This window comes from Mya arenaria, chromosome 13 (genome assembly GCF_026914265.1).
Source record: "Mya arenaria isolate MELC-2E11 chromosome 13, ASM2691426v1".
NCBI classification, from domain to species: Eukaryota; Metazoa; Mollusca; class Bivalvia; order Myida; family Myidae; genus Mya; species Mya arenaria.
The window spans coordinates 64,673,301-64,684,593 of NC_069134.1; the positions used below are offsets into that span (position 1 = coordinate 64,673,301).

Here is an 11,293-nt window from a genome sequence, read left to right on the forward strand (position 1 = left end):
CTATCTCAGGATTTTCAGGAAATTCTTTTATGAGAGTCATAGCCTTGAAGATACATCAGATACAATGGTCTTGAAAATATTCCGATTTCTCAGCAAATCAGATCTTAGGCCAAATAAAAAATAGGTGCGTTTCAGGTAACGCTGCCAAAAAAAATAGGGTAGGTAGGTCGGAATATTTTTTTATTTTTTTCATATTTTTTTTTTGATGTATTGATTTCAGTAACTGTTGACTCAGAAAGTAACACAAATAAAAGTCATCAATTTTCAGGTTTATCAGTAGTTTTTAAACATGTTCCATACTTCAAAGGAAACATTCTTTATTTGTCTGGTTAAGTACTTTGACAATGATGGTTGGATTTCAACCAAGTTATGGTACACCACTCTGCTATTATTTCAGACTTTCCAGGAACGGTTTTACTTTTCTTTATGCACCCTTTTGCTTTCAATCACCCTCTGTAGAATGCTAACCTCCCTGTAACATAATTACATGAAGAGTGGGACAGCAAATTTACCATATAAGCCATCAGCCAAGGAAACCTCAATGCTGTCAAGAGGACCTGGGGGTTCAGATTTGAAGAACAAGTAACATGCAGGTTTTATTGCCAAAATTGCACACTTAAGTCATGTATGGTAAATTTTTATTTGGCCTTATTGATAATTGCCCTAGGAAGTAATTTTTGGTAAAACCTGCTTTCTTAATGGATGTTAGTCCTAGGCATAGGGTAGAGTGTATTAAATAATTTCTTTATGAGAAAAAAAACACTAAAGGAGCAGAGTGCGGCGAGTGACTGCAATTTTGTATTCATGATGAAATTACTTAATAAATTCTTGCCAACTAAGTGTCAGCATTAGAATTAACCCCTGTACCTGTCAAAAAGTCCTGTCAATCACTTATGACCCCCCCCCCCATAGGTATTGTGACGTCATTTAAATCAATGCTAACAATAAAATCGCACCTTAGCATATGCAAACAGTAGGCGTGGCTATATGCGCTTGCACGGATATAGAAATTTACTTATTCATGAAATGTAGTCTGCAGCAATAAGTAACGATTCTTCTCAAGGAGAAACTAAACATTTCAAAAATCAAGCACCTCTGATTGGCTGAAAATGTTGGCCAAACACTAATTCGCTTTAGTGAAAAAAAATCAGTCACAATGAATTGCAGGAATTTTACTGCAGATGATATGCAAGGATAGATGATACCTGGGGGGAAAATCGGGGAAAAACTATTAATATTATGTTGAAAACTATTCATGCTATGTTTTTAACACAGGGGAGAAAAATGTTTGTTTTTTTAACCCATTTCAATTAACACAATCTATAGTACACAGGCTGATATTTAAATCAAATTTTAAATATCTATCCATAAAAGAAAGATGTTTTGTCTTTATGACTAGAAGTCATGATAGTTTTGACTTTGATGTTTATTTTGGAATTTCTATTGCAATGATATTCTGGAAAGGATAACTGTGATTTATTAATTCATTCATTTCATTATTTTCAGTTCAGAATTCCTGGGCTATTTTTGCTAGCTAATTAATCAGGAGTCAGTATTTGAGATTTGGACCGAGAAATGATAATGATAAATTTTTAACAAAATATATTTTTATGCCCCCGAACCCGAAGGTGGGCATATTAAAATCGCACCATCCATCTGTCCTTCCGTCCGTGCGTCCGGCTCAATAACTCGTGTCCGGGCTGTAACTTTCTCTTGTATGGACAGATTTTGAAATAACTTGCCACATGTGTTTGACATACCAAGACGACGTGTGGTGTGCAAGTCCCGTGTCCCTACCTCTAAGGTCAAGGTCAAACTTAGTGTTTATTCTCAATGAAATGCTGCATATAAGGACATAGAGTATAGGTTGTCGTGTCCGGGCTGTTACTTTCTCTTGTATTGACATATTTTAAAATAATTTGCTACATGTGATCGACATGTCAAGATGACGTGTTGTGTTCAAGACCCGTGTCCCTACCTCTAAGGTCAAGGTCACACTTAGGTATTTATTCACAATGGAATGCTGCATATAAGGACATAGAGTATAGGTTGTCGTGTCCGGGCTGTAAGTTTCCCTAGTATGGACATATTTTGAAATAACTTGCCTCATGTGTTCGACAAACCAAGACGACGTATCGTGTGCAAGACCCGTGTCCCTCCCTCTAAGGTCAAGGTCAAACTTAGGTGTTTATTCACAATGGAATGCTGCATATAAGGACATAGAGTATAGGATGTCCTGTCCGGGTGTTCGACATACCAAGACAACGTGTCGCATGCAAGTCCCGTGTCCCACCTCTAAGGTCACACTTTAGGTGTCTATTCACACTATGGAATGCTACATATAAGGACATAGATATCATAACCAGGCTGTAATTTTGTCATGTATATGACAGATTTACAACAGAAACTTGGCACATGTGTTAGGCATAGAAAGATTGTGTGCGGTATGCAAGAGCCACGTGCATACATCAAAGGTCAGTGTTTGATCTTTAACTTTTCAGGTACTGAGCTTGTTCATAGGTCAATGTCACATTCGGTGGCATTCGTCACATACTGTGACAGCTCTTGTTTTATGATTGTTTTTAATAAAATATTCGGTGTTATTTTAAAACTTGTAACAAGTACAGCAATGCTTACCATCTATATTAGAAGAGGCATTTTATAAGAAAATAAAGATTTGCACATTTTAGTCCCAAGTGTGAAACTCAGACTACATGTGATCATTAGTAAAATGGGCTGAGGGCTCATTAAATTTTGTTCATCAAGATGTAATGCTTAACTATGATAATGAAACCTATCTGAATCAAAGCCAAGGTCACTGTGTCAGGTGTGTTTGTAGCTTATGTGAAGAGCTAGCTTGTGTTTGCTTTTAAGGGGGGTCAACTCAAGGTCAAGGTAACTGTAACTAAAAATAGAAAAATGGATCCCGTCCAATAACTTAAGTAAGAATTGATGGAAAGTGATGAAAGTTGGTGTGTAGGTATAGCTTATGTTAGGAGCTAGTTTAGGATGGCTTTTGATGGGGATTGGGTCAAGGTCAATGTCACTGTTACTAAAAATAGAAAAATGCTTTCTACGGCGTCAAACATTGGTTTCCACCAAAGAACTTCAGCTAGCATGGATGGATAGAAATGAAAAATTGTGTGTAAGTAGTTTATGTGAAGAGCTAGCTTGGGATTGATTTTGAGGATGTCAGGTCAAGGTTAAGGTCACTGTTACTAAAAGTAGATAAAAGGTTTCTGCCCAACAACTTAAGTTAAAATTGATGGAAACTAAACACATGATATATTTAACTAGATTAATTTTCAGTTACGTCTCTTTTTTTTAGCTCTACTGGCCAAAGGCCTGAAGAGCTTATGCGATGGTAATGTGTACGTTGTATGTGCATCCGTGCGTCTGTAAACAATTGCTTGTGAACACGATACAGTCTTCAGTTTTGATTGTATATCGATGAAACTTGTACAGTATCTAGATATCCATTAGAGCTCGGTTCCTTTCGAAAACCAGCCAGATCCGCCCATGCATGCCTAGATTATGGCCCTTGATAGTATAAAAAATGCTATTGTGTAAACAATTGGTTGTGAACACGATACAGTCTTCAGTTTTGCCAGTTTTGATTATATCTCGATGAAACTTGTACAGTATCTAGATATCCATTAAAGCTTGGTTCCTTTCGAAAACCAGCAAGATCCGCCCATGAATGCCTAGATTATGGGCCATGAAAGTTTTAAAGAAATGCTTTCTATTTTTAGCCAGGTCTGCATGAGCGAATTCTATTTTTAGCCAAGTTTACATGTATATGTTAATTCAAGTCTAGAGTTAAGGGAGACAATTTGCAAGTCTAGGATTTTGAGAGAAAATTTGCTTTTTGCTTCTGCAGTTGATTTTGTGAATTACTCTGCCTTGTTCTTGTTGAAAGCCCAAAGGCCAGTTTTTAGCTTTAAGTTCTGTAGTTTGCGCATTGATCTTAAAAAAATTGGTTGTGAATGTTTAAGTTATGCACCTGGTGTCATTACTGGCCACACCCAGGGTTCACAGGTTTGGTAAACATATATCTGGAAAGGTTTGAAAATCTTTTTGTGTGTTCGTGCATCCATCTCAGCACAATTGATTGTGAATGTTTGTTTAAATTGATCAATGTCGTCCTAGGATGCCCTTGACTTTGACCTTTTGACCAACTTTTTTTAACTTTTAAAACTACAGAAAATTTTACTATGAGTACAGTTTTGAAAGCATTTTTTTTGTCAGATGACTTTTACTTGGCACATATTAAAATAGTTCATGCAACTAATCTGCTTACAATACTTTCTGGGCTCAGATGTTGAACGTGCTACGTTTTCAGGTAACCCAAACACAAAACATAAACTATATGTCTGTTGCCTTTTACCCATACATACATGCTCTGGATTGATATGACCACAAAAGCCATGCCAGTAGAGCATAGGCCCTTTTGGGCCTCTTGTTTATAAAAGTGAAGATAAAGGCTGCTACTTTTACCTTACTCATACTAGTAATCTAATGGTCTATAATTTCTGATTGCATAAAAAAACACCTGGTTTCACTGCATTGTGGTGCTTCTAGTTTTTTAACCTTATATAAATGTTTATGGCCTCTTCCCCTCAAGAATTAGATAGTTCTTCTCTTAAAAACATTTATTTTAGAAGTAACTAAAATAATTAGCTTACAAAGTGATCTCCCTTGATGAGCTAAGAAGATTACAATATTGAAAAGGGAAGTAACCACTATGTGGAGTTTGTATTTTACAACATGCTGTATTCTGTCTTTTCTGATGAAGTGAGCCTTGCAATTTACTTGTTAGCCATGAAAAATGTTTCTTTAGCTCACCTGAGTACAAAGTGCTCTATTGATAACCTTGACTGTGATATTTTGACCAACTTTTTTATTTTTGAAGCTACAGCAATGAAATCGGTACCATGTGTACACTTTTGCAACCAAACATGAATGTTGTCCTTGGATGACCTGTGACCTTTTGACCTCATCTCTTATAGTTTTATCCCAAGTTGCATTGTCATAAACCAACAAACTCATTCATTCTCATTAAAATGGTTTAAAACTTTTACTCAGGTGAGCAATTCAGGCCCATTATGGCTCTCTTGTTTCTGAAATGCCAAACTCAGAAAAAAAAACTTTATGGGAACTGATGTCCATTCTTTTTTTACCTACGTAATACTGGAGGGAGGGAAATATATCATTCTGACTCATTTTGTTTGAATTAAATTTCTGAGTGTGCTGCAGATGAAAAAGATCTATGATCATCTCCACAAACCATTATTGAGCTTAATATCCTAGAAAAAAAGCAATAAAAAACAAGAAATGTTAATACAAATGAAAGCATATCAGATGGTTCCAAAACCACTCAAAAATGAATAAAAAATGGTTGATGGTATTGTTGACATATTATTCTCCCTAGACACCTTGTTGCCATGGAGATAATACAAAAAAAAAAATTCCGAAAATAATTATTTGGTGACAAAAATGAGGAAATACATGAAGTGTTTGTTTTACTGCAATTCTGCTGTGAACATGTTTTGTCAGAAATGATTTAGCGCCGCGGTTAAGTCCTACAGCACATGCTTTCGAGAGTTGTAGTATTATTGATAAAACATTATCCTAATGCTCTTGAACGATTCCAGTTGTTAATGGGGTATGATTAAATAGTTTGATGTGAATATTACAACTATTATCAGCCATACAGATAATTATTCTGTGTTCCTGCTGGTGTCTAATGTTCCTTCAGGTGTACCACAATATCAACTACTGCTATAACAGTGGTACCTATATATCACCTAAACTGCTTCAACAGGTGTTCCTCAATATCACCTGTACTATTTTTACATGCAGCTTCAAGTCAGCTGTACTGCTCGAACAGGTGTACCTCAATATCACATGAACTGCTCTAACAGGTGAACCTCAATATCATCTGTACTGCTCTATCAGGTGCACCTCAATATCATCTGTACTGCTCACAGGTGAAGCTCAATATCATCTGTACTGCTCTATCAGGTGCACCTCAATATCATCTGTACTGCTCACAGGTGAAGCTCAATATCATCTGTACTGCTCACAGGTGAACCTCAATATCATCTGTACTGCTCACAGGTGAAGCTCAATATCATCTGTACTGCTCATAGGTGAACCTCAATATCATCTGTACTGCTCTATCAGGTGCACCTCACTATCATCTGTACTGCTCACAGGTGAAGCTCAATATTGTCTGTACTGCTCTAACATGTGTTCCTCAATATCATCTGTACTGCTCTAACATGTGTTCCTCAATATCATCTGTACTGCTCTGATAGGTGTACCTCAATATCATCTATACTGCTCTATCAGGTGAACCTCAATATCATCTGTACTATTCTAACAGTTGGACCTCAATATCATCTGAACTGCTCTAACATGTGTACCTCAATATCATCTATACTGCTGTATCAGGTGCACCTCAATATTATCAGTATTGCTCTAACAGGTGAACCTCAATATCATCTGTACTGCTCTAACATGTGTACCTCAATATCATCTATACTGCTGTATCAGGTGCACCTCAATATTATCAGTATTGCTCTAACAGGTGAACCTCAATATCATCTGTACTGCTCTAACATGTGTACCTCAATATCATCTATACTGCTGTATCAGGTGCACCTCAATATTATCAGTATTGCTCTAACAGGTGAACCTCAATATCATCTGTACTGCTCTATCAGGTGCACCTCAATATCATCTGTACTGCTCTAACATGTGTACCTCAATATCATCTATACTGCTGTATCAGGTGCACCTCAATATTATCAGTATTGCTCTAACAGGTGAACCTCAATATCATCTGTACTATTCTAACAGTTGGACCTCAATATCACATGTACTGCTCTAACAGGCGAACCTCAATATCAACTGTACTGCTCTAACATGTGTACCTCAATATTGTCTTTACTGCTTGAACAGATGTACCTCAATATCATCTGAACTGCTCGAACATGTGTACCTCAATATCATCTGAACTGCTCGAACATGTGTACCTCAATATCAACTGTACTGCTCGAACATGTGTACCTCAATATCATCTGTACTGCTCTAATAGGTGTACCTCAATATCATTTGTACTGTTCTGACAGATGCACCTCAATTTCACCTGTACTGCTCTAACAGTTGGACCTCAAGACCATCTGTACTGTTATAGCAGATGCACCTCAATTTCACCTGTACTGCTCTAACAGTTGGACCTCAAGACCACTTGTACTGTTATAGCAGGTGTACCTCACTATCACCTGTACTTATCTTACAGGTGCACCTCAAGACCACCTGTACTGTTCTAGCTGATGAACCTCAATATCACCTGTACTTATCTTACAGGTGCACCTCAAGACCACCTGTACTGTTATAGCTGATGAACCTCAATATCACCTGTACTTATCTTACAGGTGCACCTCAAGACCACCTGTACTGTTCTAGCTGATGAACCTCAATATCACTTGTACTTCTTGAACAGGTGGACCTCAAGATCACCCTTACCTACACATTTTAGCACACCGTTTGTACTGCTTCAACAGGGTTTGTACAGACTTGAAAAGTACTTGAATTTGTGAAAAATCCTTAAAACTACTTAATTTTATTTTGCCTTGAAACTGCTCAAAAGTGCTGTATTTTTGTAAAAAGTCCATATAATTCCTTGTTCTGCAGTTGGTCTTAGTGGACACTTTGCTAGCAACTCTTTGCTATTTGAATCTTTTGGCATGCATTTGACGGTACGGGTGCGGTATGGGTCTTAGACTCCAATTAACATGAGCCCTGGTTGTCTATGCTCCTTTTCAACAAATAGGGTGTTTTTTGCTTACCCTTGGCCTATTTACTACAAAAATAAACACCAAGCAATGTCTAAACATTGCATAAAAGTTATTGACATCAGTTCATTGGGCAAGTTTGCCCTGAAATCCCAGGTAAAGTCAGAAAATATGTGTAAATATTTGTTATTTAAGATAATTTTTGAAAATCAAAATGATGGTCCTTGTAATACCATTGAAAATTCCTTCCAGACTGCCTGTATGATCCCTGTTCAAGTGCATCCTTGATTTTAAAGTCAAAATTGAAAAGTGGCTCTAGGCCTTTTCATTTGGGAAATTTTATCACTGAACACATGACACTTTAAAGCTGATTTATTCAAATGATGGGAGATTGTCATGCAAGGAGAAACAGACACAACTATAACATCAGCACAAAAAAAATTGATTCCATGATAAAACAAATTGTTACAATTTCAGCCCCTGCAAAAGCCCTGAACAATGTCAAACATGCAATTCGATCCTAACTTTTCATCTCTGTTGCCTGTGTTCTGTCAAAGTTCTTGAATATTAGTTTTCATATAAACACATGAATGTAATAAGGCGATAAGATAAATAAAACATGTGCCCATTTCTGTTTCCTTGTCTTTTTGTGGAGTGCTACAACAATGCTACCAATTTCTTTCAATGCTCTCTCATTATTTCTTGGTATTTTTTTTTACAATTATGATATCAAAGCGTACCACATTCTGAACACATTCTATTAGATAATTGTCCTGAGATTCATTACAGAAAAAAACTTTTTTTGGTGCCAATCTGGTGTACAGTCCCTTTAAAAAAAAAATAATAAAAAAATTCCTTAACAAATAAAGTCACAACTCGCTATATATTGATCTTTGATATCACGATTTTCTGCTTGTGAAGAAGTTTTTTCCAACTCCTTCCTTTTGTTTCTATATAAAACAATTATGTTGATTTTTCTCTCATACTTTTTTTGCTTTATTGAAGTCATATTGTAGTCGCTGTGGTTGATTTTTTGGATAATTTGTAAGTGTGAATAATTAAAATTGTTGTTTATGTTTTGAATAGAGACTTTTTTTTGCAAAGCTTGTGATTATATTATTATGTATAAAACATTGAGATTTTATTTATTTGATGACAATCCCAAAATGAAGAATAAACTTCAAAATGTCAGATATTTGTTCCAGAAAAAATCTGTGGGGGTTATCTGGATCAGCCATAGGGAGTAAGGGTTTAAAATGGAAATTGTCTTCAAAGTCAAGAAGGGTAAAAAGACAAAGAAGCCCATAGCAGCTGAATACAGTGCAATGCCAAACACACTATTAACCTGGCTCAAAACTAAAAAACACATCAAGGTGATATACCTAGATGGCGACATTGAGCTTGTCCACAAAACATCTTGTGGGTCAAACTATCCTTGATAGGAAGCTGCGCTGCTCAAAAGGTTTCAGAACTCCAGGGAAAAAATGCAACTATCAATGGTGAGTTGATGAGGACAAAAGCCAGATGGTATGGCAAAGAATTAGGCATTCCTGAGATTATGTCTGATTGTTCTGCCTGCTGGCTTGAACCTTACAAAAAACGTCATGGCATTGTCCACAAAAAGTGGTGAGGCGAAAAGGCGAACACTATTGACAAAATTGTGGCTGCCTTCACAATCTGGCATGTGCGCCTGCAGACTATTTTAGACATATTTAGCACCTTGTCTTGACTTGTTCAATGCTGATGAAAGAGCCATTTGCTGTCAGGTATTACCTGACAAAACAATGAAATTTAAGTCAATTCCTTGTCATGGAGGCACGGTCAGCAAGGAAAGACTGACAGCTATGATGTGTGCCAACATGTGTGGCATAGAAAAACATTTGCTGCTAGTCATCTGAAAGTCCAAGAAGCCAAGGGGCTTCAAAAATGTTAAAACACTACCAATCGAATACTGTGCTTACAAAAAAACCCTGGATGACTTTGGCGCTCTTCAAAGAATTGGTTAGATAAGAAAATGACAGGCATGAACATACTGCACTGGTCATTGACAATTGTCCAGCACACCCAGACATTGAAAACCTGCGGGCATATACACTGTTTTTTATTTCACCAAATACAACAAATGGAACACAGCCAATGGACCACGAAAGTATTTTACAGGAAGCAAGCTGTCTTCAGAAAACTCGAGGCCATCGACAAAAACCGGGAGTGCACAATAACAGCACAAGACGTGCTCAGAATGACGTGCACTGCATGGAGCTATGTAACTCCATCTACCATAGCAAACTGTTATCACGAGCAGGGTTTTTCAAATCAATTTAGCTTGCTAAAATTATTAAATAAAGAATAAAATATACAGTAGTTAAACTTGGTAATTATGCATGATTTAAAACAATCTTCTAAATATTATGGGTAAGAATATCTGACCCCTGGGATGCCTAGAAAAAAGCCCAGTTCTTGTCCTTGGATATTATAACTATAAAGAAGAGAGACTTAGAAAAAGCATTAATGCTTTACTTCTCAATTCTGTAAATGTGCACTTTAATTGCCAGTTACTAAGGACTTATTCTTGCTATCTCGTGCTTACAAATATTGGCTATCATGATAATTTTGTGTTTATCTGTCTACTTCCTACAATATGTCAGTGTTGGGAAACGGACAGAAAAATTACTATTGATAATCGGTTTATGAAACCGATCAATGATCGATTATTTATCGATTTAATCATTAAATTATCGTTGGTCATCATATTTAAGGCATACAGATACCGTATATGCCCCAGTTTTAAGCACCAATGTTCCCCTACAAAATTTCTTTGTACATTTCTTTGTAAAGATTACATTATTTATTCAGAACGCAACTATCCTTTTGTGTTTACATGTGACTATTATAGAACATGAAACCACAGGCTTTATTTGTTTGCCTTAATTTAGTATTGTATACATGTGTAAAATAATCACAAAAAACATAGCAATTTCTTTTTAATAATAAGTCAGTAACAAGTACTACAAGCAGTTAAATCTTCTATATGTTTTACAAGAGCATTTGCTTTCAGAAAATTGAGAAAACTAATCTTTTACATGGTAAAAAGTCAACGGTAACATGTTTTAAAAATCACTTATAAACCACAAATATTTGAGATGAGTCGAACCAATCCTTTATATTAGTCGTTATATTACAAAGAAAATGTGTACTAAGGTGATGTAGTGACTTACTGACTTGATAAGAATATGACTAGATAACTTAACAAAGAAACACAATAACATTTCAAAATTAACTAGCATTAACCAGAAACAAAACATGTTTTCATGACACCTTTTTTTGGCTTGTGGTCGGTAGTGGTTACGTCCCTTGTTCAAATTTCACTATCAATTGTCGCTGAAGTAGGCCTTTCCCGATCAATTTTCGCTTTATAATCGATCACCGGCACAACACTTCAATATGTGTTTTGAACTTATTATATTATAAAAATAAATACTGGTAAAAAAATC

At 36.2% G+C, this 11,293-nt stretch overlaps 1 protein-coding gene across 8 annotated transcripts in view; it reads left to right on the forward strand.

The window, feature by feature from the left end:
- Positions 1 to 11,293, forward strand: part of LOC128213024 (neurocalcin homolog) — a 105,765-nt gene that overhangs the window by 23,012 nt on the left and 71,460 nt on the right. For 2 of the 8 annotated variants that reach the window (XM_052918499.1, XM_052918498.1), the window contains one exon: positions 7,443 to 7,572. The exons of the other annotated variants lie outside the window; for them this stretch is intronic. The gene's annotated coding sequence lies outside the window, so the exon portion shown is untranslated. The remainder of the gene's footprint in view (positions 1 to 7,442; positions 7,573 to 11,293) is intronic. 8 annotated transcript variants of the gene reach the window in all.